We start from the raw sequence: 26,937 nt of genomic DNA, 5'->3' as shown, positions 1-26,937 counted from the left end.
ACAAAGACATGCTAAGTAGCTAAAATGCTGTTACAACACATGAAACCTTAGGGTTTTAGTATGAAGTGAAAAATATGTCGGTGAACACAGAGATACTTAATATTTATCAAAAACTATAAAAGTCTACAAAACCAAAAAAACTGTAAAAATAAGCAGACTGGACCCTGAACATTGGTTATTTTCAAGATATGTGGTTTTCTGCTTTGTTTGGTCAAAGTTTACATATGTTTAATGGTCTGCCTGCCTTCATTCTTGTGTGTGTGTGTGTGTGTGTGTGTGTGTTATTGGGGAACATTATTTTTCCAAAATCTTGCTTTATTTCTTAAATTTTATCAGCAAGACAAATTAAAAAAATGATCTACCCTTTTTGAGAAGCTACAGGCAGTTAGTAGCTACTGAAGGAACAAGAATCCATTTTCTTTAGGGACCAGTTCCTGGTCCACTGCCCATGCCCAAGTGGTCAGCTTTATGCTTATATGCACATGGGACACATTGACTAGACTCAGTAGGACATATACACATACACACACATGCACATGCATGCACACATATGTGCACACAGGTATACAAAGGAGGCATGGATATGAGAGAGGAATATGGGTGGGGGCCATGGGATCGTGGAGGGGAGGAGAGAGAGGTAGAAATCATCAAAATGTCCTTGGAAAATTCTCAAAAACTAGGTTAACAGCATACAGTTTTTTAAAAATTAGGTCAAATTTCCAGAAAAGTTATGTTCTCTTGGTTAGCACCTAACAGAAAACACAAAGTCCGCTTCCTTCAGGGTCATAGCAAATGCCTTTCTTTATAAACAAGGCATCTGGTTTAAAGTGGTTTGTAATAACAGCTTTTCTCTATCTCTGAAGAGAGTGTGAAACCATCACCCACTCTACACAACATTTGTGGCTGTTTAATTTTTTTTTTTCCAGTGAAGACTGGCGATGGTATTCTTACAAGCCAGGTGGGGGAAAAGATGTATCAAAGAGTAACCCTCTATTCAACTGTAGTTAAGCAAAGTTGTTTCCAGACGGGAAGAGAGATATCTTTCTTTCCTGCTTCATGCTACAATTACCCATTGTGTTGTTCTCAAGATTATTACTATAAAGGTCTGCAGTATCTTCTAAAATGGTGACCAAGGACTGAACTCATTGTTATCACACTCCAACCCATGGGGTAGTTGAAGAAGAGAGAGGTGTCCTCTGCTCTTCAAAGTAGTTACATGGTTTGACCTGTAAGAACTACCCCAAGAAATGAATGAGCACTTTCTTAGAGGCTCTTGAATGGGTTACTGTTTCCTTTTGTATTGTATCGATCCGCAGAACCCACTTGTCCAAATAATTAAAGAGGGAGTGCCCAGTACAATCCTCAGAGGAAATGATGGAGCAGAAAAATCCACTCTTCAGTCTTTCTGCTTAGCAGAGACGGTGTGTTCTCAGGGGACATGTTGTTATCATTGGTCTGACCATCTTACCGGTAGGTACACCCCATCTCACGCTGGTACATATTAGGCAGCCTTATGAATTATTTATGTGACATGGATCCCCGATTTATAAAATAGGTAGTGTCCCTTTCCATAGGAAACAAATGTCTGGGGGAGCACAGCTTAAAGATCTAGATCTGAAGCCAGACACTTGTTTTCCTCTTTAAGTCACCACAGAAGGAGAAGTCTGTAGAACAGTTGAGGGCTGTGACAAAAGTTAAGATGCCATTGTCTGCTTTGCTTGGTTTTTACTGTCACCAGAGTGTGGATACTTCTGGACATTGGTCTCTTCTGTTTAAACCTTTGGGCTATCCCACTGTTCAAGTACTGAATGTCCCCAAATCACGACGAACACAATGTATTTTCATAATTCATCTTTGATCACAGATGTTATATACTCTCTGGATTATATTTTTGTAAATTCCAGAGATCTTTATCCAAATAAATAAACATGCATGGAATGTCATATCATATCATATCATATCATATCATATCATATCATGAAATGTCATGTCATATCATGCCACACCATTCTATTTCATACTATGTCATATCCCCTCCCCCTCTTATTACTCAGTGTTTACTGAGGTTTCAACCATTTCCAGGGCTTGCTTGCCTACATTCAATTGAACAAACACATCTTGATCTCCCCTGTTCCCCACAAAGCCACAAGTTCAGTATAAAAGCAGATCTTCATTACTATTTGAGCTGCCATTTTCCTGTCCCCAAAGCATGTGATGCCTACACCACTAGTCTCAAGATGAAAAAAAAATGGTAACTGAATATTGTAGTTAGATTAAAATCACATTTTCCAAGGTTCCCCCAACTAAGCTGGTCCCAGGATATCTGAAGGGGTAGAGTATCCAGCAACCATTACTGTAATGATTCAGGGTAGACATGGCACAGATACTTCTGTTTTTCGTGTCTTCTTCTTCCTCCTCCTTTTCTTCTTCCTCTTCTTTTAATTAGAGAACACTCTTAAATAAACATCATCCATTTCTACATTCTTGCCTTTGGCTTACAATATTCTTTTCTAAAATTCATAATTTGTAATTGACTAAACAGTACTTTCTCTGGTCATTTTTAAATACTTGTTTTAAGAAAGAGAAAAGGGCTCTTAGTGACAAAGAGATCTCTAAGGTCTGTCCTGCAGAGGACAGATGGCAGTGTGGACTTCTTCAGCCTTTCTACAAGCCTGTGAATAAAGTGTTTTAACAACTAAAACAACAATAACAGTAAACAACAACACAAATAAAGAAAGTTAGAAAGAAAGAATGAAAAATAAAATGTTTATTTTGGCTCATACTTTGGCAGCGGGTAGGTGGGTTCTAGTCCATAATCAGTTGGCTTTGCTATTTTGGACCTGGGATGAGGGAATACATCAGGGTATAAACATGTGACAAATCTGAATTTGCCAAAACCACTCACCTAATGGCTAGGGAGCAAAAGAAATTAAAAAAAAATGTTCTGAACTTTGTGTACTGTATAATTGCTCAGTAATTTAAGATCACTTTTTCTTGCCCCATTAAAACGTTAAAAAAACAAACAAATCTCACTGAACTGTTTTCCCTGAGCTGTTTATACAAAGTTAATAATCTATGAATAATATGTAAGGGGAGTTAACACTGAAATAGAAAAACACATTATTTTGACAAATTACCCTCAGGATCTGATAAAGCTTAACTAATTATTTATATACAGTGAAGAGCAGTTGGTAAATACATACCAAGGCCTGCTAAATGAGGCTGGATGTGGTATCAGCTCATCCCCCACTTTCTAAGAATGATAAATAAGACTAACATTTAATTAACTAATCAATGTAATTAAAAAAGAAAGCGAAGATATTTGAATGTAGCTTTGGTCTGCTGAACAATTTCCTATAGGATGGGATCTTTCATTTTCATACCAAAGTCAACTTGCCTGAGATACTTCAACTTTCAAAGAGGGATTAAGAGATTGATTTAGGTGGTTTAAAATAATCCCATCGGAACATTTCTCTTTTATTTAGAAGAAAGCGGAGGCTCTGGCATTCTGTCTGCCTTGTGTAAGGCCACAGGGGTCTTCTCTTTTACCTCAGGTTCACAGGCCAGGACAGTAGTTCCCAACCTATGGATTGGGACCCCTTTGTGGGGGAATCAAAAAGCTTTCCACAGGGGTTGCCTAAGACTGTCAGAAAACACACTTATTTATACTACAATTCATAACAGTAGCAGAATTGTAGTTATGAAGGAGAAATGGTGATAATTTTATGGTTCAGCACAACGTGAGGAACTGTATAAAAGGGTTCCAACATTAGGAAGGTTGAGAACCACTGGGCTGGGATACATTTTGCCCAACCATGTTCCAAGTACCTTCCAGCTTATAGAAGTGGAGGGTTTTGATGGGGGATAGCAATATCTCAAACACATTGTAGATCTTTCTGTTCAAAAACAACTAAATAACCCCTCACCCTGATTTATAGAGTTATTGTCTAGATTAAGTACATGTGAGATCTATAAGCTTTTGACTGATGTGATATGCTGAAATCCCTGGGTTTACTTGTATCTATAAAATATCAGTCTTTCTGACCATTTTTTTTAAAAAGCCACTTTTATTAAGAAAAGTTAGAAGTGCATTTTATGCCCCATCTCTCTTACTTAGAGATGATAATTTCCCTTTGGGGAAAAATATTTTCATTGAATTTTCTCACATAAACATTTTGTGTGTGTAGTTATTTTTAATAACTCTTCCCCCATTGCTGCATAGGTGCTGTCTAGCATTCACATGGTATTTATGATGGCTGATGTGTAAGGTGACTGGAGGGAAATATGCCTCTGAGCGTGTGTCTAGAAGAGACAAATATTTGAATTGTTGGACTAAGAAAAGCAGGACCAGTCACACAGATGGGTGAGCACTGTCTGATCTACTGGGAGTCAGGTTGGGACCGAATGGCAGAGGACAGGTAAATTTGGTTTCTGTTGGAACGGATCGTGTTCTCTTGCTCTGTGGATATTAAGACAAGATGTGAGACTGAGGTGAGATGATTTGACTTGATTTATACCCACGTTAAGCCATTTATAAAGCATTATTTGCTTTGTTTAAAATGAGGTCTCATGTAGCCTTGGAAAGCCTTGAACTTCTGAGACTCTAATTTCTATCTCTCAAGTGCTGGGATGACAGATATGTGCCACAATGTCAAGCTAAGAAACTCATCTATCTAAGGGAGAGCCTCAACCCCTTCTAAGGGCCCTCATCCTGCAACCCAGCTACCTTCAGATAGGTCCCAGCTCTTTGCAGTTTTACCACTCTCAATATCATCACACTGAGGGTGAAAACTGAAGGATGTGAGCTTTTAGAGGGACACTCTTGGATCATGTGTTTAGTGCTAGAGATTGACATGGTTCTCTTTCTTGAATGGATATAAAAAGTAATGTTTGTGAAAGCTACTCTCAATACTGGTAAAATATTTTACAAATTCCTTTCTATGTATATTTTATAGGTTTTAAGAAGGAGAGGACAGCATTACATACTTAATTATATGCCTTTATGCTCACCAAAAGGTGACAATAAGACTATCTCCCTTGTCAACTTTAGTTGTCAATCTGACACAGCCCAGAACTTTCTGAGGGAGTCTCAACTGGGGCCTGTGGGTTAGCTAGCTGAGCAAGCCAAATGAACAAGCCAGTTAGGATTCCTTTAGGGTTTCTGCTTCAAATTCTTACCGGCTGGAGTTTCTGTACTGACATTCCTCATCAATAGATGGTAACTCTCTTCACCAAGTTGCTTTATCACAGTGACAGAAAGCAAACAACCATTTAAAAATGGCCTTTCAAAAAGTTAGCTCAGTAACTCAGGCTCTCTTTAGCACACACGGCTATAAAGGACAGAACTTGAAAACTTTTCATAGCTAGATGTAGAACCCTCACTTCCTTTTTCAGCAACATGTCTGCACAGATGCTGTCATACTTCCTGCTATGATGATAATGGGCTGACTCTCTGAACCTGTAAGCCAGTCCCAATGAAATGTTGTTCTTTATCAGAGTTGTCTTGGTCATGGTGTCTTTCCACAGCAACAAAACCCTAAGACACTGCAAATGTCAGGTGGGCATGGCAGAGCCCCCATCACTTCAGTGCTTAGAAGGAGAGACAGGAAATTCTGGAGCAAGCTGGCTAGCCAGACTATTCAGATTGCTGAGCTGTGGGATGAATTGAGAGACCCTCCCTTAATGAATGCCTTAGGTGGAGAATGGTTGAGAAAGACTCCCGGTATCAATCTAGCCAAATATCTGTGCCCATGCATACAAACATGCATGTATACTACACACACACACACACACACACACACACACACACACACACACAAAAGATAAACACACACATTACAGACAGACATACATACATATATATATATATATATATATATACACACAGACACACACCTCTACGAGTCACATAATCAAACTTTACAACCTTGATTAGCAAATGACTAATAAGGGAGAGTAATCTTATAACTTAACTAGTCCTTCTGAGAGTTATATTTTAGTTATCAGAATTATATAGGCTTAGGCATTTTCTTTTTCAGAAAAGCTTTTAATTGCTATCATCATTTTGGTAACCCAATGTAGACTATTGTCAAAACTCAACCATTTTTACTAAGAAATGAGACACACTGGCTTTTATATATCTTGTGCTTTGGCTTTTCCTGGATGGACTCTTCCTTGTTCTTCTCAAATACGTAGTTAAAACGATAATCAGCAATAATCCTCTTAAACATGTTAACAAACTGGTGGTTAAAAAAAAGGAGAGAAACTACATATTTCTAAGTTCTTCTCTCAGCCCACAGGCTCAGGAATATGAATTAGGCGTGCTGATATAAATGTTGAATCTTTAATATTTCACACCAAAAGAAGCGCCTCCAGGTATCTTTCTGCATACTGCTGTAATCTTGGGTAATGAATTAATCATGCTCGTCCTTAGCATAGAACGTGAAGGTGGAATTCATACTGAAGAGCATGCATCAGATAAGAGAGCACTTCTGCTCCCGAAAATGGTTTCACCTACTACATTAGAGTTCCTAGAACTGACTAATCTCCACAGATTGCATCTAAAATTAATATAGGCTCCAAATCCCCAGTCTCAGAACAGAGCCAGATAAAAATCCCAAAGCAGACTGCCAGAAGAGCTTCCTAAGAGAAGGGTACCCTGGGATCCAGTAATATTAATTCAGTAAATAGGAATTTATCCCACTTACCCTTGTCCTGGGGCTTTTCTGATTAGCAGTCCATTTATAGCTGTGGCAGAGAGCAATCTTTTTGCAGAAATTTGGCTCCTTTAACTAAAAAAGGGCTGTTCATATGTACATTAGTATTCCCTAGGTCATTTTTGCTTTCCTGGGTTACACATAATTAATATTGAAGTTGATTAGAATTGTAAATGTCCTTAGTGGTCTTAATGAAGCAATGGCTGTCTCAATGGACAGTATAACTCCCTATATATCACACAACAGGGTCATTCTTTTCTTAATCTATTGTATATGTTTTGTTATTCATACAACCAATAAATGCCTATAATATTTATTATTTAATAGATGTAGTCACTTCTTACAAGCGATGCTTTATAGCCTAAGGTAAGTAGTAATAACCTTTGATTGCAAATGAATGTGACTGCACCTGGGAGGTTGACCAGATCTCTAGTCTAACAGTGCATGGTTCTAGGACAGGGTGAAGGTGATGGTACAAAGTCAGTAAGGAAGAGTCTTCTGAACTGGTAGAATAATTTAACAATGTGTGTTATATCAATATATTCACCACTGCTTCTATCTGTCCACCCAGCCAGCCACCCATTTATTTTTAAAATAAAGGTGTTGGAAAATTTTAATGTCTCAGGTACTTGGTGATGCAGATTAGAAAAAGAAGGCTCAGTATAGATTTTTCCCATTCATTAGGTTCATAGAAGGAAGATAGGGAGCAATGGAGAGGAGTTAAAGCATCATTTAAAGGCCCATGATGAATTCATTCATTTAGTTCATAAGTAGTAGTTTTGATTTTGTAAGGGTAGTTTACTTAATTGCATATATACATATACATGTACATATGTGTGTGTGTATCTATCTATGAATCTATCTATGTATCTATGTATTTATGTATCTATGTATCTACGTAGCTATGCATGCATGTATGTATCTAGTTTTAGTTATTGTTCTATTGCCATGACCAAGGAAACTTATAAAAGAAAGCATTTCATTAGGGGCTTGCTTATAGTTTCAGAGGATGAGTCTATGACCATCATGACAGGGAGCAGGTGGCAGGCAAGCAGGCAGGCATTGTAGTAGAAAAGTAGCTAAGAGCTACATCTTCATCAGAAGGCAGCAGTCAGAGAGGGAGAGGGAAGGAGAAGAAAAGGTAGAGGGGGGGAAACAGACAGGGGGGACATGGTTGTTTGGGTTTTTGAATCCTCAAAGCACAACCCCAGAGACACATCTCCTTCAACAAAGCCATACCTCCTAATATTCCTGAAACAGTCTATTAACTGGGAACCAAACACTCAAAAGAGCCTCTGAAGCTCATTCAGCAATTTTCATTCAAACAACCCTACCTACATTGGAATATCAGCGTTTTTTAGTAACCATCACCCCATCTTTTATCATTCTGAGTAGCATAGAAGTTTTACTAATGAGATGCATAAAGTGTAATATGAGAAGTTATTTATAACTTTCTAACACACAAGGTCAGGTGACCTAAGTCTTATTGGGAAACTATGAAGCACTCTGAAAATTAGGACAGAGAGACAAGAGGTTGCTTTGATCTGAGGAGCATCAGAAAGTCAAGTGTCTAGAGAGTTTTTTCCAAAGGGCTTTAAAGACCATGCTGGATTTTAAAGGACAAGAGAATATAAGAGCTGAAAGTCACGACTGCAGATGTTACCTGTTTAAAAACCCAAGGTGACATAAGCTCCACTCAGCAGGAAAGTGAGACGTCACAGGCTGAAGACATCATTTCTGTGTCCAGTGGGGTGGGTAAGACGGAGATGTTGTGTAACTGTTTTCTGTAAGTGAAAGTGTGTTTACCCGAGATAGGGCACTGCCCGTAGTCCCAAGACTTGGCTTCATTCATGTCTAGCCAGTGTGTTCAGTAGAGCTGCTCATAGGAGCACGGCCCATGGGTTATTGATAGGAGCACAGGTAACTCAAAGGATTCACTGGAGCTCCCCCACTACCTTTGTAGGGATAAGGACTCAGATAAGCTGCATGTTTGGATCTCTCTATATATGACTTGCATATAGTGTATCTGGCAGGAGAGTCTTTCTCCGTCAGCAATAGTTATCATTATATATTATATTATATTAATTATATTATATTATATTATATTATATGGAGAGACCACCTGTCAGTTTTAGAAGTTTCCAGAACACCTTCTAAGTTCTGCTCATACCCCAAGTCTTTCTAAGCTTGTTTCAAGAAGATATCACTAGACAACAGGGGCGGAGGCAGACTAAGGTTTGCCAGCATAAGAGAAGATCGCCACAGTGTGGGTAGATTTGGCTTAGGTGTGTTAGGTTATAAGGTGGGGGCAAGAGCCTGAGAAAAAGTCTAGCCAGTATCTCACACAGTCTCCAGCCTTTCAGTATATTCATTTCTTACTACGTGAGACAGCTGTGGTGGAAAGTGTGTGCCTCATGCTGCAGGAAGGAGCTTTCGAAGAGAAGTGAGAACAGGGGACATATGGGATGTCCACATTTAGGAGCAGAAAGGAAAAAGAAGGAAGAGAGGAGAGTGGAGAATTGGAGCAGGTGCAAGCCAAGGACAAGGACACATTAAAAGTTTCGAGAAGACTGTTTAAAAAATAAAGTGACTCAAACTTCTAATTCACAACATTTGTTCAGATGCATCCCATATGAACTGGAGACTATTCAATTGTAAAAGAAGCTACAGATGATTATTTGACTGACATTTGACAGTAAGGGAACTTTCCAAGCATAAACACAATGCACTTTGTCAGAATTTGCTAGAGAAATACCAGCAATACCAAGATATCCTAAGGATAGTTAATACAATACTATACAGACTGCTCAACATATGCATAGCATGTGCACAAGCACACATGCACATACACTTGGCCATAACCAGATACTTAACTAATTGAAGGTACATGTGTATGGAATTTTTGAATATACCTACAGAGACAAGCCAGCCCTGATATCTGCAGGATGAGCTTGAAACTGGAGACCCACCCTTTGGATCTAAGTGTAGTTAAGCAAGGATTTTTTTTCTGGGAAGAACTGACATTTTGTTTCATGTCATCCTTCAACTAATTGGATTGCAGCCCATTCACATTAGAAAAGGCAATCTACTTTATTCAGTGTACTAATGTCTTAATCGCATCCATTTGTTCATTCATTAGAGAAGGAACAAACATCCCAGCCCCACTATGGCACAGCCAAACTCACATATAATCCTTACATAATGCAAGTAGACATATATAAATTGAAAGTGCATGCATCTAGACAGTATTTTGCCAAGATTAGACAGAGAAATCTGACTTTCCACAATCCATGTCCTGTTCCTACTCTTGTCTTCCAAGGGCCAACCCACAAGCCTGATCCCCAGGCTACAATCACCTGACCAATCCCTGTAGCAAGTCCAAAACTATCACCAAAGTGGTGATAGCTATAATCCCAGCATGTAAAGTCTAAGGCAGGAGGATTACTATGAGTCTGTGGCCAGCCTGGGATACATTATGAGCCGCTGATTCAGAAAAACAAATCAAAACATACAAACAAAACCAACCAACCAACCAATCCAAAACCATACAAGCCAACAAATGTCAAGAGAGAGACACTTGTTGAATACCTAAGTCATATGCTCAGTCATAATTGGGGACATTAGGAGGGTGGATGTGTCAGGAAGACTCAAGTTGGTGTGAGAAGCAGAAGTATGTTCTGGGTGATTGCCCAAGATAGTGGGAAGAGAGAGCGCTAACAAGTTCTAGTTCCCCAAGCTTAGAAGGACCTGGCTGCTCAGGCTAATATTTCCCCACTCTAAGGGTGGCCCCATCAAATTAAAACTAGTGGTACCATTGGCCAGGCATGGGTTTCTATGTTGTATGTCTGGGACTTTTACGTTATGTTTTTAAACTGAATGAATATCTTGCTGGTGTGTGTGTGTGTGTGTGTGTGTGTGTGTGTGTGTGTGTGTGTGTGTGGTTATCTCTCACCAGAAGCTGGCAGAAGATGGAAACCTCATTCCCAGGAGAGTAAGACACAGAGAGCGGCCAAACCACACTTCAAAGATAACTTTGTTCTGGAGTAGAGGAGACAAAATGGGGAGTTTGTGACAGAGCCCAGTGGCTATAAGAATCCATATCATTCTTTCCATATGGCCACATCATTTCTGGAGCTCTTTTCTGTTTGACCAATACAGTTCCAATTGGAATGATGCCAATGTAGGCTTTGGGAACAAGAGAGACAAAGGTCTTATAGCAAGAGCCAAGAAATAGTTAAAAGGACTGGCTAAGCCAATTAACTAAATTAATACAAAGCAAAGCCTAAAGACCCTCCCTACCTTTCTGTCCAATGGATAAGAGGCTATAGGGCAGGACAGTGTAATTACAGATGAACATACCACTTTATGTGTACACACGGAAGTGTTGTGGGGTGTGGATTTCAAATGCTAGTGTAGCTCCGTATGTCAAGAACATTAAAAATTTAGCAACAGTCAAAACGAATGTGCCAGAGATGAAACAAAGGTTTAATGGTTTCCTTAGAAGAGAAACCCTAGGGTTTCAGAAGAGGATCAGTTAAAAGAAAACCCAAAAAACCACAGTAATTTCAGATCTAAGAATTATGACTGGCTAAGAAGCAGAAAAACACCTTAATAAATTCAGACACTGAAAAACCTAATAACAGTTAGCACCATTTTAATCCATTAGAAGAGGAAATATTGGCATGTGTTTTTCCGGGAAGATCAACATATTACTGATTCTTATTGGTTCATTCATTTCTAGGAGATTATCAGAAACGGGGACCCATCTAACAATCAGTCAGCATTACACTCTAAGGAGATGCTGGAGAATCTGAAGCAATCCCCCAGCTCACAGACAGGTATGTGTGTACCTGTCTCGTTGTCAACACTGCCCACATGACTTCCTTAATAGTCTATGTCAGCATCTGAAGATGCATTTCCTTCAGACAACTGGAACATGTCTTGTCGTAGTTGAAATCTGTCTTGGATCTCATGGGAACACGATGAAGAGCTTTGTCAAATTCCTTCATTAAAGGAAAAACCTCTCATTTGTTTATTTACTTTGGTCCAACTTTTTCTTTCCTCTTTCAGTGAACTCTTTCTTCTGGGGCTAAAGCTGTCTTATGCAGTAACTCCGAGGATCAACCCTCGGTTTCCTGTCTGGCTGTCGGCGCTCTAGCTTGCCTGCCACAGAGAGACTAGAGCACAACTGTGCACAGGTGCAGTTTCATGGGAGACTCTGCACACGTCTGTAGGTACTTGCTGCATGCCGCCATAACAGAATACCTCAGAGGAGCCTGACTGGAGGGCTACCAACCATTCCTCACAGTTTAGGCACCAGTATGTGATAGAAGGCAGGACAGGAGAGACTGATGCCCCTCTGTAAAACTCCTTTAGTAGGGCATTCCTAAATTTTATTATTCTTCATCTCCCACTTCCTTTCCCTCCCACCCTCCCCTTCTCTCCCCCCCCCCCCCGTGTCTGGTTCCCTCCCTCCATCTACCTCTTCTTTCTTTCCTCCCTCCCTCCTTCCCTCCCTCCCTTTCTCCTTCCTTTCCTTCTTCCCTCCCTCCCTCCCTCCCTCCCTCCTCCCCTCCTTCTCTCCTCACTCTCCCCATCCCCCTTCTTGCCTAAGGTTCTCTCCCTCTCTCTTTCTTTCATTCTGTTTTTTGAGAAGGTTTTCACACAGCGCAGGCTAGCTTCCAACTCCCTTTGTAACCAAGTATGATGGTGAAATTTGGATCCTGTCGCAGGTCTAGGTTATACAGTGCTGAAGATTAAACCCAGAAACCCAGGACTTGGCACTTAATAGACAAGCATGTTAAGATGGGGCGGGGAAAGGGTGTGGAAATGTGGGTAGAGGTACAGAGGGGGATCTGGAGAGCAGATATTGAGGAAGTGAAAAGCTGTTCCACAAGGCGGTAGGTAGAATGCAGAAAAGCTTCAGAGGAGAAAGAAGGAGTGCTTCATGGCCAGATCACAGACGGCTAGGCAGAAGCCCCAGTTTTTAACCCGTAAACAGTCAGGAGTCAGGGAATATGGTAAGTGCTTAGACTTTAGAATTAACCCCAAATACAGAAATTTTGTGGATCACAGCTTGCACGGATGCAATTAGAGGCACAGTCACCAGGTTTAAGCACAGAATGATTGCTCATGCAATCAGAGCAGGAGGGGCAGGGTCCAGGCACAGGAGATGTGTTCAGTCAGCTCCTTAGAATGATTTATTTATTTTTATTTTTTATGAATGGGTTCCCACAGCAATCCTTTAGGTAGGTCCTCACTGAAAAACACAGCAGAGGTTTTCTTTAATTTTTCCATTTTAAGTGACAGGTAAACGACTGCCCCAGTTAGGTCTGAGAGAGAAGAGAACAAAAGAAGGCGAACCTTGAGGTCAGGAAGACTCCCCCCTCACTCCTGCTCTGTGGTCTGCAGTGGGTCTCCTTTACCACAGAGCTGGAGGAGCAAGGGGTTTCCAACAGACATCATTATAGCGACGGAGAGAGGAAATACATTATTACTATTATTATTTTTCTACTCTGCAGCTGTGCTTGCCTAGGTATTGGCTAAAGAGAGGAGGGATTTTTTTTTTTTCTTCACAGACTGTAGCTTCCCAATTACCTAACCTAATGCTTGCTATTTTAGAGCTAGAGCAACAGGGGAGCCAGATCTTATCTGTGGCAAAGAGTAAATTCTGACTCCAAACAGTCAAATGAAATCCAAAGATGTCTCCTAGCTACTGATCTCAGTTGGCGTCTGAGAAATTTGGTAAATGACACTGATCCCCATGAGCTGATGCCATGTCCTCTTGCACAGAACATCAAAAGGCTTTGAATACACAGGGGAGAAGGGGAAAACCCAACCCTAAGCTGCAGTTCTAGTTTTGAAAAAAAGTTTTGATTAAAAAGCTAATAAAATTATATAAAATGAAGGACATAGAACAATTGGGAAAAGCTACCCAAGAAATGACTTTATTTATTACTAACATACCACACACACACACACACACACACGAACAGAAACACACAGACACAGAAAATATACACATAGTCATACATACTCAGAAACACACACACATGGATACACAAACATACACAGACATACACAAAGATACACAGACATATACATACTCAACACATACACACAGACACTTAGACACACACAGACACAACACATTCACACATATATAAACACAACACATATACATAAACACACGCAGACACACAGACACAATAAGACACACAGATATAAAACATACAAACATATGCAAACACACACACACACACACACAAACACATACACACAAAACACACACCTCTTAATAGGGCTCTGGCTTTGGTTACCTTCCAAATAAAATGTTAGATACATTTTTTTTACCCCCCCCCCCCACAATTTGGTTTAGTTCTTGTAGCCAAAGCCCTGCTTGTGAGGTAGATTTCAGAGGATATGAAAATGATAAAAGCTTTCTTCATAAGGGTTACAGGGGAAAGCAGGATGGAAGAACAGGATAAGACCACCACTCATAACTTGCTTGTTTTAAGGAAGCGCAGGCAATGAACCAAAAGACCTAATAATTAGTTATTTAAAGTAAAATTTTCCGATTGGAAAGGGGGAGGCTGGTGAATAGAAGGGGTAGCAGTCACAGCTTCTAACTGGAAGCATTTATGAAATATAATGAAGACAGCTGCCCGGTGGAAGGCTCGCCCAGCGCTGGAATGAAAGTGAAATCTATCCCTGGAAGACCTTTGATCAGCCACCATCCCCTGACAGAGTCAGCCCATGCGCAGAGACAGAAGCTCCACCCTGGCATGGTGGAGAGGGATCCACCACCACTCAATTAGACAAAAGGTGACACCCTGGGGTTTGTAATTCTAGAGGAACCTCGACTAATTTATGCACCTGCCAGTGTGTGCCAAGCCAAGTTAGAATCTCTTTTAACGTTTTCATATACTTGCCTTCAAAAGTATTCATATTTATTAATGCCAGCTTAGTAATGCTATTCTCCTGCGGAGAAAAGGAAATGTGTTCATCTTAGCATTTGTGCCTGCTTCCTCTACTTCCCTTCTTGTTTTAATTAACAATTGCTCAGTGCCCCGAGGGCTGCCATTAATTAAAAGATTAAAAAAATCCTACAGGAATAAGTAGGGCTGGTGTTTTCTTCTAAAAAAAAAAAAATTGAAAAAAATCCCATTCCCCAAAACCCAAAACCAAACCCTGTGTGTGGTTTGAAGCTTGAGTTTGAATGGGGTTTTCCTCCAGAAGATCCTTTCCTTCCTTCCTTCCTTCCTTCCTTCCTTCCTTCCTTCCTTCCTTCCTTCCTTCCTTCCTTCTTTCCTTCCTTTTTTTCTACACTTCAGATAATGTTCCCCTCCTGGTCCACTCCCATTCTCCTACCCTCCCTTCCCCCGCCCCTCCCCTGCCCCAAATCCTGCCAGACCTCTAAACTCCCTGGGGCCTCTAGTCTCTTGAGGGTTAGGTTCAACTTCTCTGACTAGACCCAGACCTATCAATCTTCTGGTGTCTGGGGCTTGGTCCAGTGTCTGAGAAATCTCAGGGGTCCAGGCTAATTGAGACTTCTGGTCCTCCTACAGGGTCGCCCTCCTCCTCAGCTTCTTTCAGCTCTTTCCCAATGTAACCACAGGGGTCGGTCAGCAGCTTCTGTCCATTGGTTGGGTGAAAATATCTGCATCTGACTCTTTTAGCTGCCTGTTGGGTCTTTTGGGTGGCCGTCATGATAGGCCTCATTTTGTGAGCACACCATAGCATCAGTAATAGCGTCAGACCTTGGGGCCTCCCCTTGAGCTGGACCTTGGACCTTCTTTTCCTCAGGCTCTTCTCCATTTTCATCCTTGCAGTTCTTTCAGACAGGAACAATTATGGATCAGGGTTTTGATTGTGCGATGGCAAACCCATCCCTCACTTGATGCCCTGTCTTTCTGCTGGAGGCAGGCTCTACAAGTTCTTTCTCCCCACTGTCTCGTGAGGAAATTCCCATCCAAGAGATTTAGTGGTAGATACTATACAAATGGGAATTTCCAATATAGGAAATAAAACTCTTTAGGTGTTTTATTAATTTTTCCTTTCCTTAGAGTCTGATGAATGAGTTTTTTATACCATGAGCACAAGGCTTTGGTCAGAAAGAATACAAATTTCTGTAGCTGCTGCAATTGGGAAAACGTGCTGGCTGGTCATTTCCTTTTTTGTCATTGTTTAAGAAGTTTAAAAAAGTCACCAACGAAGGAAGATTGAGGCAATAACTTGTCAGGAGATGAGCTTTTAAGCAATTAGGCTGGAACTTACACTAATTACTATCTTGACCACTGATGGATTTTTTTTTCCTGTCTTTAGTCTATGAATAAAACCGATTAAATAAGAGACCATAAAGGGACCAAAATGATTGCAAAGGTGGCTTAATGAAAAAAGATGTTCTTCAGTTTTATGGAAGGTTATAAACCTTATGAAGTGAGCCATTTTCGGGGGGATAAAATGCTGCTCTAAGAGCCACCCAAAACCTTCTCCGATGCAGGACAGCAGTGTTTCCACTACCAAGGTCATCAGAAGACATTCACAATAAATTGATCATAATTTAAATCCCTTGATATTCTTTGGGTACAGGTGAATGTATGTGTATATTCAAGTGCAGGTACATATGTGTACACCCTGACATTGTATGTGCACATGTGTGTGCAGGTCAGAAAACAACTTTGGCCTCAGTTCTTTCTCAGGTGTCAAAACTGTGAGACAGTGTTTTTTTTTTTTTTTTTAATTGACCTGGAGCTCATTGTGAAAACTATGCTGGTTGACCAGTAAGCTGCAAGGATCCTCCTGTCTCTGCTGCCTCATCTGTGAAATTATAGGCGCACACTGCCTGTCCTGGAATGGGACTCAGGTCGCCATATGCCCAGAAAAAGTGCTTTACCAATGGTGCCATCACTCCTGCTTTTAAACACCATTGTAGTTTCTCAGCATCATCACCACAGGAGCCACAGGAAAAAAATTAAAGGATAATTTGTCCTTAGTTTTGAATCACAAAGCCCAACATGTCTCAAAGTTCCTATGTGAGAAATGCTTAACAAATGGGCAGGTCTTTTACCCCGCCCCCACTCCTAGCCTATTTCAGCACCAACAGCAAACACACACTCTTCAACATTTTCTCTACTGGGTCTTCCACCGATTCTGCTCACCACAGTCCTCTCTCCATCGTAGGAACACCCAACAGCTCTGTATTGACGCATGGAATTCCACCTTTTCAACTGCTCGAAAGCACTGGCTAATATGCTTACAAACCTATGACAGATAACCTTAAATACAAATAAATTACTAGCCTTGAGTTAATGCAATTTTGACTTCTTTTTGTTCTTTAATTGAAAAACACAGCTAGCTGTGGTGGTGCATGTCTTTAATCCCAATACTCCAGAGGCAGAGGCAGGAGGACCTCAGTTCAAGGCCAATCTGGTCTATGAAGGGAGTTCTAGGACACAGAAGGCTATACAGAAACCCTTTCAAAACAAAACAAAAAGAAAAAAATGCATTCAAAATCACACACACACACACACACACACACACACACACACACACACACAAACACACACTTTAGTACAAACCCGTGATAAATTAAACACATGGGAAGGATAAATGCTACCAGATTTTTTTTGCCCTTTTCAAATTTCCATATTATTTTTGTGTGTTTTGAGGTCGCCATTTAACATGATGATCATTTTATCTTCTATTATATTTATTTTTCCATTGAGCTTTAAACAAAAGATGTTTTCATGTTGCTATCCAACCACCACACTTGTAATATCAGCAGAGTACGTTTGCTAAAGGAACCGACCAGAGTTTGCTTAACCATTTCTTGGCAGTTGGCTGTTCAGGTAGTTTCTCATATTGTAGTTATTATAAATGGTGCTTACTTATTTTTGTTTACATATACAACCATTTCTTCAGGAAAGAATATCAAAGTAGAGTTAGTGGACTAAAGCTGTGGGCCGTAGCATTAACTTTATATTAGGCATATTTTACGTATCTCGTACATCTTAAGCTATATCAGTGATGCCAACTTTAATATTTGAAAGGGATGATTATTTGTGTCTTCCATTTTATATTGAGATAGCCTTCAATTTACAGGAAAACTATGAGTAGTTCAAAGAACTATTGTCCATTCTCTTCCCAAAGGAGAGTTGTCAATCAGAGTTGACAACTGTCTCATGGCATTCTTTATATATATAATGGCATCAAGACCCTGGCATCTGGTCTTGCACTGGTCTCCATGTCTTACTGATTATATCAACCAGGAGCTGTTCTTCTAGTTCTCCATCACATTCATCCTGAGGGGTGCATCCTAGGCCAGGTATGGTGGACGCTCCTGCAGTACCCATTAGTATTCTCATTGCTGCAACCAATATATCTAATAGAAAACAACTTTCCTCCTCGTTTTTAAAGTTTTTTTTTTTTTTTTTTTTTTTTTTTTTTTTTTTGTTTCATTGAAGTCTCTGTATTTACAATTCAGGTGTTATCCCCGTTCCACCAATCCCATCTACCCTCCCCCACCCATTGCTTCCATGAAAGTGCTCCCTCTCCCAACCTTCCTTTCCTACCTTAGCATTCCCTTACACTGGGAAAATGACCCTTTGCTGGAACAAAGTCCTCTCCTTTTATTGATACCAGAGAGAATGCTATCCTTTGCTGCATATGCACCTAGAGCCATGGGTCTCTCCATAACAACTCACTGGTTGGTGTTTTAGTCCCTGGGAGCTGTGGTGGGTTTGGTTAGTTGATAATTTTGTTCTTCCCATGGGGTTGCAGATCCTTTCAGCTCTTTCAGTCTTTTCTCCAGCTCTTTCATTAGTGTCCCCATTTCAGTCTGATGGTTAGCTGCAAGCATCTTCTTCTGTATCAGTATGACTTTGGCAAAGCCCCTGAGGAGGCATCCATATCATATTAATAGCAACTTAAGGGAGGAAGGAAGAATTTTCTTTGGCTCATGGTTCCAGGGGATACAGTCCACCCCGGGATGAGGGGAGGAATGGTGACAGAAAGGTAAGGCAGGTGGTCGTACTGCATCCATAGTAACGAAGCAGAGAGGAGTTAATGCTGGTGCTCTGTCTATTTTATCCTATTTTTATTCAGTCTGGGACTCTAGCCCAAGGGAAGGTATTACCCACTCTCAGTATGGGTCTTCCTATTTAAGTTAAATAATTCTAAAAACTCATAGGCATGGCCAGGAGTGTGTTTCCATGGTAATTTAAAGTCCAATCATGTTGTTGTAATGAAGATGGGCCATGTATCCCAGCACTAGGAGGAGGCCAAGGCAGGAAGAGCACAGCAAGGAAGAGACTAGCCTGGGTTATACAGTGAGATCTTGTCTCAAAGAGAATGAATAGATCACTGACACAAACTTAACAAGAACTTAGAAAACAAAAGTTCTAACCAGGATCAATAACAGTATGGAAACAGTGCAATCTGAAATAAGTGTCACCATCTTTCTTTCAGAATCAACTGTCCCATCAAATCAAGAATCCAGGCTTAAAACTTTCCCTCTCATGCTGGGGTTGTAAGTCAATCCAGATTCAATCCCTGGGATCCATAGGGTAGCAAGAGAAAAGTAACTCCTACAAAGATGCTCTTTGACCTCCATATGTACTGTGATATGTGCATTGCCCCAATAACTTCAATGATACTGGTGATAATGATCATCGTCATCACCATCATCTCCACAAACTTCCCTTCTCTGTGGTCATAGGTAGCTACTAAAATCCTTAGATATTAAAACCCACCTGTCATTCACTTGCATCTTCTAGAGGCCCCTGAAATTGAACATGCCCTTCACTCAGCTCCCCCAAGCCTCCAGGTCAACCTCCCTTGAGCATTAAAATACTCCCAGTGGAACCAATACTGGTTTCCAGAGGAATAGAGTCTCTCTTAGATGAGTCTCTTGCAGTCACTGCTCTGTTTTTCTTTAGTCATCTTCCTCTGAATGGTTTTACATGAGCTGTCTCCATTTCTTTTCTTTTCTTCTGCACATGCCCCCCTAATCCCCTGCCACCATGATAGTTTGTTCTTGAAAGCAGATCTTTGAGATGATGGAACCTTTCCCATTTTATAGCCATATAACCAGGAACAGAGGAATTACTTACTAAGGCCCATGCATAGTTCTGTGATTGGCAATGTTTTTATTGTCAATAGCTTATAAGGGGGCCAACATTAGTGTCTCACCAAGAATCACACTACTTTAGCTTGTGAAAATTTGTTTCTGATTTGTCTTCAAAATGAGCTCCAAATTGCAGTTTTTTTCTCATTTTCTCTGTGGTTTGTTCTGGAATAGAATATTATGCCATTTATTTTTTTGTAGAGATCCAAAGATTTAATTTATCATTTTACAAGCTCTTCTACTTTTTAGCTTCATGTATATTTCAATAAATTCTTTAATAGAAATTGACATTTTTGTGGGAAAAACATCACCAAGAATTCATATAAAAAACTATTAGAACTCATACGTGAGTTCACTAATGTTGTAAAGTATAAGCTCAATATTTAAAAATGAATTATACTTTTATGTGTAATATAAGCAATGGAGATGTGGAATTAAGAAGGCTATTTTTATTCCAATAGCATAAAAAGAATTACCTGAAATTAACTTAACAAAGAAAGGACACAGCAACTCCTCCAAGCTACAGGATGTTGTTGGAAGAAGTTAAAGATCTAAATAAATGAGAACATATTTCATACTCATAGATTGAAAGATGAATGACATCTATATTTTGAATTTCTCTTTTATACATTTATTTATCAATATGTGACAGTTTTTAATATCTCAAATTTTTGCAAGTCATTTATGCTTACATATTTGTCACACGCTCTAGTGATCAATGATAAAAAAAATGAGACATAAAATTGTACACAGGGGTTCAGAAATGGTCTTATTAAAAATACTGAAAAGGATTCCCTTTGTATCTATGATGATTTTGATCAGGACAATTCTGCCAAGCTAAAATGTATTCTTCCTTGTGTTTTTGCTTGTATGATTCTAAGTTAGGTTTGGCCCCTGGAAAAATATGTGTAAGATTTGACAGATACAAGGGAATAACAAGCAAAGCTCTGAGTAAAGGTAGGACAGGACCCTGCAGCTCGCAGCTCATCTATACCGTCTTGTTCTTACCTCACCCTGGAGCCATCAGACAGTGGCATCTTCTACCCTAGGCCTGGTACACATAGTACATTAAAGTGATGTTTTCCAGTGATGTTTTCCAGGTTTAAATTCAGGTCACCATGGAATTTAGTTAGGCTTGAGAGAAACAACTAGGGACACTTTCTAGTTTGTCTTCCAATCCATCTTTATCTTTGCCCATTTCTCGTATCTAGTCTAGCTTTTCATCTCAAATGGGAGCTGGTCTACATTCCATGCATTTAGGCTATCTCCAGGCAAGGAAACAACAGCTTTCCACATGTATCACTACCAGTCTGACCAGTGGGTAAACTTCACAACCACTCTCTTGTTGCTGCTGACCATGGGTATTCTCACCTGCTAGAATCTCAATCATATGCCACAGGGTGAGCTTATGTTTCTCTAGGCCCATCATTTTTCTTTATATTTACATAGATGACATTTTCTATCTCTGAGGCCCAGTAACTGATCTTGTTTGGTAAAACCATGGCCAATGTGCAAAGGCAATGTGTCTGTTCAACTTCCCTTCTTGTCTGTTTCTCATTCTTTCCCTCTAGCTAACTCAAACTCATTGTATGATTATTTTGTACCAGGGGCTACATAAGGTAGATTGTATCACACTTGATATCATTAGAAATTGCAGAAAGTAGGCTACTGTTGCTAAATGCTATAGAAATAAAAACAGAATATTTCAAAGACGGCCAAGTTTTGATGTTGTCTTTTGGTTAGTAGATTATAGCTTGGAAGCACATTTGAGCCATAATAAAATACTTGTTTAAAGAAAATCAGCATATTTATAAGCCCAGAACAGATAGAATTGCAGAATTAGCCAGTGTCAGTAACTAGTAATATCAGTAAACAGTGAACTGGGCATTGGTCAGAGGGCAAACAGACAGCAGAAAGCGCATCAATAGTTGAGATGCAGAATCAGAGTTGCTTATGAAACACCTTTCACTATCATACACTTAAGCCCTGTATCCCTTGAACCAGTTTATCATTTACCAACAGCCTATTAGTTTTGGAGGAACTGCTAACTCAAATTATCAAGTAGTTCAGTTTTTAATACACAGTATTTTCCTCTATACCAGAGAAACTTCATCATTTCCATTATAAAAATTATAACCTTAAATATAAAGGTTAAAAAGCTTCACTAAATGTGTTCTTAGGTATCTTACCCCTGTAATTTGATTGGCCTTTTCTGAGCCCAAAGATGAAGTGTAGTCAATGAAGGAATAAAATACATGAGGACAGAGAAGGACTATACTGCCTTATAATGACAAAATCTTCACATGAGAAACCCCCTCGAAGTCTGTAATAGTAGCACAAACATTTTGAACAAAGTACACATATATGTAGAACAGGTGAGATAAGAATGTCGTTAGATGGGACCCTACATCTGAATTGCATCCCAGGAGACACTGGATTTTGTACTGGGTTGAGAGGGGAACATGATGGATGCAAAGAATAAAGAGACTGACAACCTAATTATTTCCCTAAATAGATCTGATTACATTTTGTATATCTAATCCCTGAGTAGGATTCTTTATCAAGGCTGTTACAAGTTTCAAGATTCATAGGTTCACAGAGTCATTTGTCCCCTTGTAAGTACAATGTAGGGCATGTTGGGACTTAAGTGACTACCTAGGTGACTAGAGATAAGAAAAATGCTGTGAAGTTCTAGGTGGTCCTTCCCTAGAAGCAAAAAGAAATAATGCCTCTCATTGTAAAAACTGTTTTCATTTGACCATTTTCAACATGAAAATATGTAGCTAATGGCTGACAGTAAGAGAGAAATACAACATTTTTATTAATTTGTAGCAAGTTTCATAGAGACATTTAATATATTTTGATTATATTCATCTCCATTTATCTTCTTAATTTTTCTATATAGATTCACCCTCCCTGTCCCCCTAGAGACAGCATTTTTAAAAGAGTGAATTAGCATTAAGATATATTTGTATGCTGCTTGACCTGATAAACCATCATGAAAACTGTATTTTTCCCAGCCTTACAGAACCATGATTATTAAAGTTTATACATGTCTAAAGAATATGATAGGATGTAAGTAAACAGTAAAATGATAGTTAAAACAAAGATAGTGAATGTATCCTTCATCTTACAACAGTATCCTCTCTTTTCTAGTGAGAATACATCTTGTGTAGTCTCTTTACAACCCTAAGTAGGTACCACTTTCTTAGTAGCTAAAATCACCAAGCTGCATATTAGACCTGCAGATCATAGTCACTGTATAATTGAATGTCCATTGTCATTGACAGACATCTCATCTTCTAGCTCTGGTAACCCACATTCTATTCTCTGTAAATCAGATCCTCCAGAATCTGTCTACAGTTTGGTTCCTGTCCTTTGGCTTAAGAGCCACCACCCAGCCCAGTGTCATATTGTGAGTAGTAAAAGTTAATTCATTTTCAAAGTGGGATACTATTCCCACTCAGCCTTGTGTTTATGTCTTTAATTTCAAGTTAATTTTTGTATATGGCTTAAGATGAAGATGGAATTTCATCCCTTTGCATATGGAGATCTAGTCAGCAATATCAATTAAAGGGTTTATCATATCGTGTTGTGGAGTCTTGATGACTGGAAAATTAACAAGCCATACATGTAAGACTTATTTCTGAGCTTTCTATTATTTCTCATTGGCTCCATTAATTCATCTAAATAGCTTTAACTTATGAAAGTTTATCTTTATGTTGATCTGCAGAAAATATGTCCAATAGGGTGGGCCAATGCCCAGGAACCATTAGGCTATGCAATAGTGGCGGGAAAGGCATGTCCGTAGTGAGAAGCAGTTCTGGGGTAAAGTCTCCGGGGCTGTGCCTCTCCAGAGTGCACCTATGGCAGCCATGAAAAACAGTGGGCTATCTCCAGAAACTCACTTGCTTGCCAAAGCCTTTCCTAGATGGCTTCTGTCACTTATGTATACATGGTCTATTTATTTTAATGGAAGGACTATGGTAGCTAAAAGTGGATATAATATATGTATGTATCATGCTATGGGTGGATAAAGAAGATGCGACATGGCCCTGCAATGGAGTATTATTTGACAATGGAAAAGAAGAAAGACCTATGCTACCATGTGGATGCACTTGGAAGACATGTTGAATGAAAGAAGCTCATCATACAAATCACATGGATTATGATCTCACTCATATGACAAGTCCACAACAAGCAAATCCCGAGAGAAAAGCCGGTTACTGATTACCTAGCATCTGTAGGGTTTGGCAGTGAATAGGCAGCAGTCTTCCCCTTGGTGTTTTGAAGTTGTTCTAAAATTAGATTACAGTGATGGTTGTAGTTCTGTCAAATACACTCAAAGTATTAACGTATAGACTTTAAGAAGGTGAAATTAAGACAGCTGTCTCTGAGCACTACTGGTAGAAAATGGAGCAGCAGCAGATGTCCCTTGTCGTACAGTATGCTCCCATTTCTCAGGCATGTGCACTTACTACGGTGCTATCCCCTAGGAGTCTAATGAGTAGTAAGTGGATCCTGCTTATACTTCAAGGTCCGAGACTGCAATGGAAGCATGGCTGCCACCAGCTGGAAACAGTGCTGAGCACTGGGTTCCTTCCTCAACTCATTAAAGAAGTTTTACCCGCCCTTTTCTTCTGTTACCTTCATGACCCATGACGGAACATTCTTCCGGCCACATTAATTCCTAGATATTATTAAACTTCTTTTTCTCTCACCTTGCATCTTTCGTCTCGCCCCTTTGAGAGAACATACACTTAACAAGTATTAAAATGTTGTCTTTAGAAAGCATTACTCTGGCTTATTAATATGGCAGAATCCTCCCTGCCCTCGACTCATTGATGACACACCGCATATTAATTATACACTAGACTGTGGTTAGCCTTGAGGAGCCTGAGATAAGTCACCCAATTTCTATCAGGAGGAAGCTTTCATTCAACGCTAAGTGACAGATAGCTAGACTTTCATGCGACCAGCTCTCTGACAGCACCAATGAATGTAACAGGTACAAGGTGGTAGGTATAATTAATTTTAATCAGAAGAGTTAGGTGGTGTCCAAATCCAAAAGGAGTCTTGATGAATCTGCCACATTGTCAGTTGGCTTCAGAAAATTTTCAAGGCACCATGAGTCATGTTCCAATGTTAAAGAGCAAAGCACAGAACTTTACAGTTAGTCAAAATGCACACTACTGGCTAACGTTGAACCATAGAGGTTTAAATAGAACTATGCTGCAAGTGGAACTTTTCATACAAGGAAATCAAAGAGTGCAAGGATGCTAAAAGCTGAGGTGGCTTCAAAGATTCATTACTTCCTGTTTCTTTTTATTATTATTATTATTATTTTGATTTTGAGACACAGTAGGCTGGTCTCAAAACTCTATTTCCTGAGATGGTTGCAAAGTTGTAATCCTCCTGCCTCGGGCTTTTGAGTGCCCGAATTACAAGCATGTTCAACTATGTCAGGTCTAGGATGTTATTTCTAAAATCACGAAATAGAACGCTGTGTGCACATGTCCACATGTATGTCCATGGGTTCATGTGCCCATGTGTGCATGTGTGGAAGAGGTTGGTATGGACTGCTGTCTTTAATTATGCTCCACCTTATTTTTTAGGCAAGATCTCTCACTGAGCCAGGAACCAACCGTTTCAAGTAGGCCAACAGCCTAACATGTGAGGATCTGCCCATCTCTATCTCTAAGCTCTGGGTTTACAGGTTCAAACAAAGGAACCTGGGCTTGACATGGGAGCTGGGGATCGAACTCAGGCCTTCACGCCTTAGCAGCAAGCATTTTACCCACTGAGCCATCTCTCCAGCTGAGATGTTCCCCCATAGGAAGACAAACAGCAAACCCATACATGATGCAAAAGAAACAATGTCAAAACTCCCAAACAGGCCGAATAGAAGTCAAACCCAGCAGGACACACTACTTCCACATAAGAATGCTGGGGCTTCTAAGGCATTGTCTTTGCACACAGCTACAGGGTTCCTGTTTCTGCAAATGGAAGCCCTGTAAGATGCTCAGAGTGGGAGAGCAAGCTGGGCTCTCACTAACACTGTTTGGTGTTCAGGGTGCTCATTGGAGTTACGTCAATATGTCCCTCCCTCCAAAGGGAGTGCTGTCAGTTACTGAACTTTTGGTGATTGTGGCAGCACTCAGAATCACCCAATGCCAATGGGCAAACTGAGGTGAAATGAATAGCATTTAAATATAATAGGCTTATTATATTTTAGGATCGAAGGCTATGAACCCTGACTAGTGACTCATAGACTCATACCCAGAGTCTGATGTCCACATGCCCCAACAGCAGTGACCCACCACCTTGCCTTTGCCCTTCAGCTGCTTTCCCTCCCTCATCATCAGGGCTTTCTGTTGATCTCTCTAGTGGCAGCAGACAGTTCCTCTGGAGCTGTCTCCACACAGAGAACCTGTTGTCACCTTTATTCTGAACTCCACCCTGGGCTCTGTCGCTTCTTGCCGAACCTTGCCTGGCCCAGAATGACATCTTAGGAATCTTGCTTTTCAAGTTTCCATTATGCTCCGGGCTCACGTTTGTTTAACGACTGTGTAAACCCAGTCTACCGTCTTTTGGAGTTTATGTGAAGGCGGACAGAATACTTGTCCTTTAGGGCATTTTATTAGACGATTATCCGCAGTCAGCATTATTGTTCCGGTGGCTCAAATAGAGTGCAGGAGAATTCCATCTTTTAAACCTTTCAAAAGCAGAGAAAATAAAATTTGCCATTCTGTTTTTAATATTTTTCAAGTGATAGACCACAAGAAAAGCCACCAGATGAGAATCAATGTAAATGTTTTTCTGAGAGTAATTGAAAGGCAGTATAAAAAGATGTCAGTTGGACAGACAGACAACTGCTATTTCAGAGTTGCAGCCAGGAAACATGGCCAGGCTGTGGCTCTTGGTGTGAAACTGTAAAGCTTGCAGACATTCCGAGAGATCTCACTGGAAGAGCTTCCGTATTTTATTCCACGCTTATCCCCTGTATCTGGAAATTCACAGTAACTGCCATACCTGGTAGGAGCCAGCCAAAGGCAGGGATGGAGTTATGAACCTGCAGATGCTTGTTTTGCAAAC

The sequence above is a fragment of the Micromys minutus genome (genome assembly GCF_963924665.1).
Source record: "Micromys minutus genome assembly, chromosome: 30".
In the NCBI taxonomy this organism is placed as follows: domain Eukaryota; kingdom Metazoa; phylum Chordata; class Mammalia; order Rodentia; family Muridae; genus Micromys; species Micromys minutus.
Note: the sequence above shows the minus strand (reverse complement) of the source record.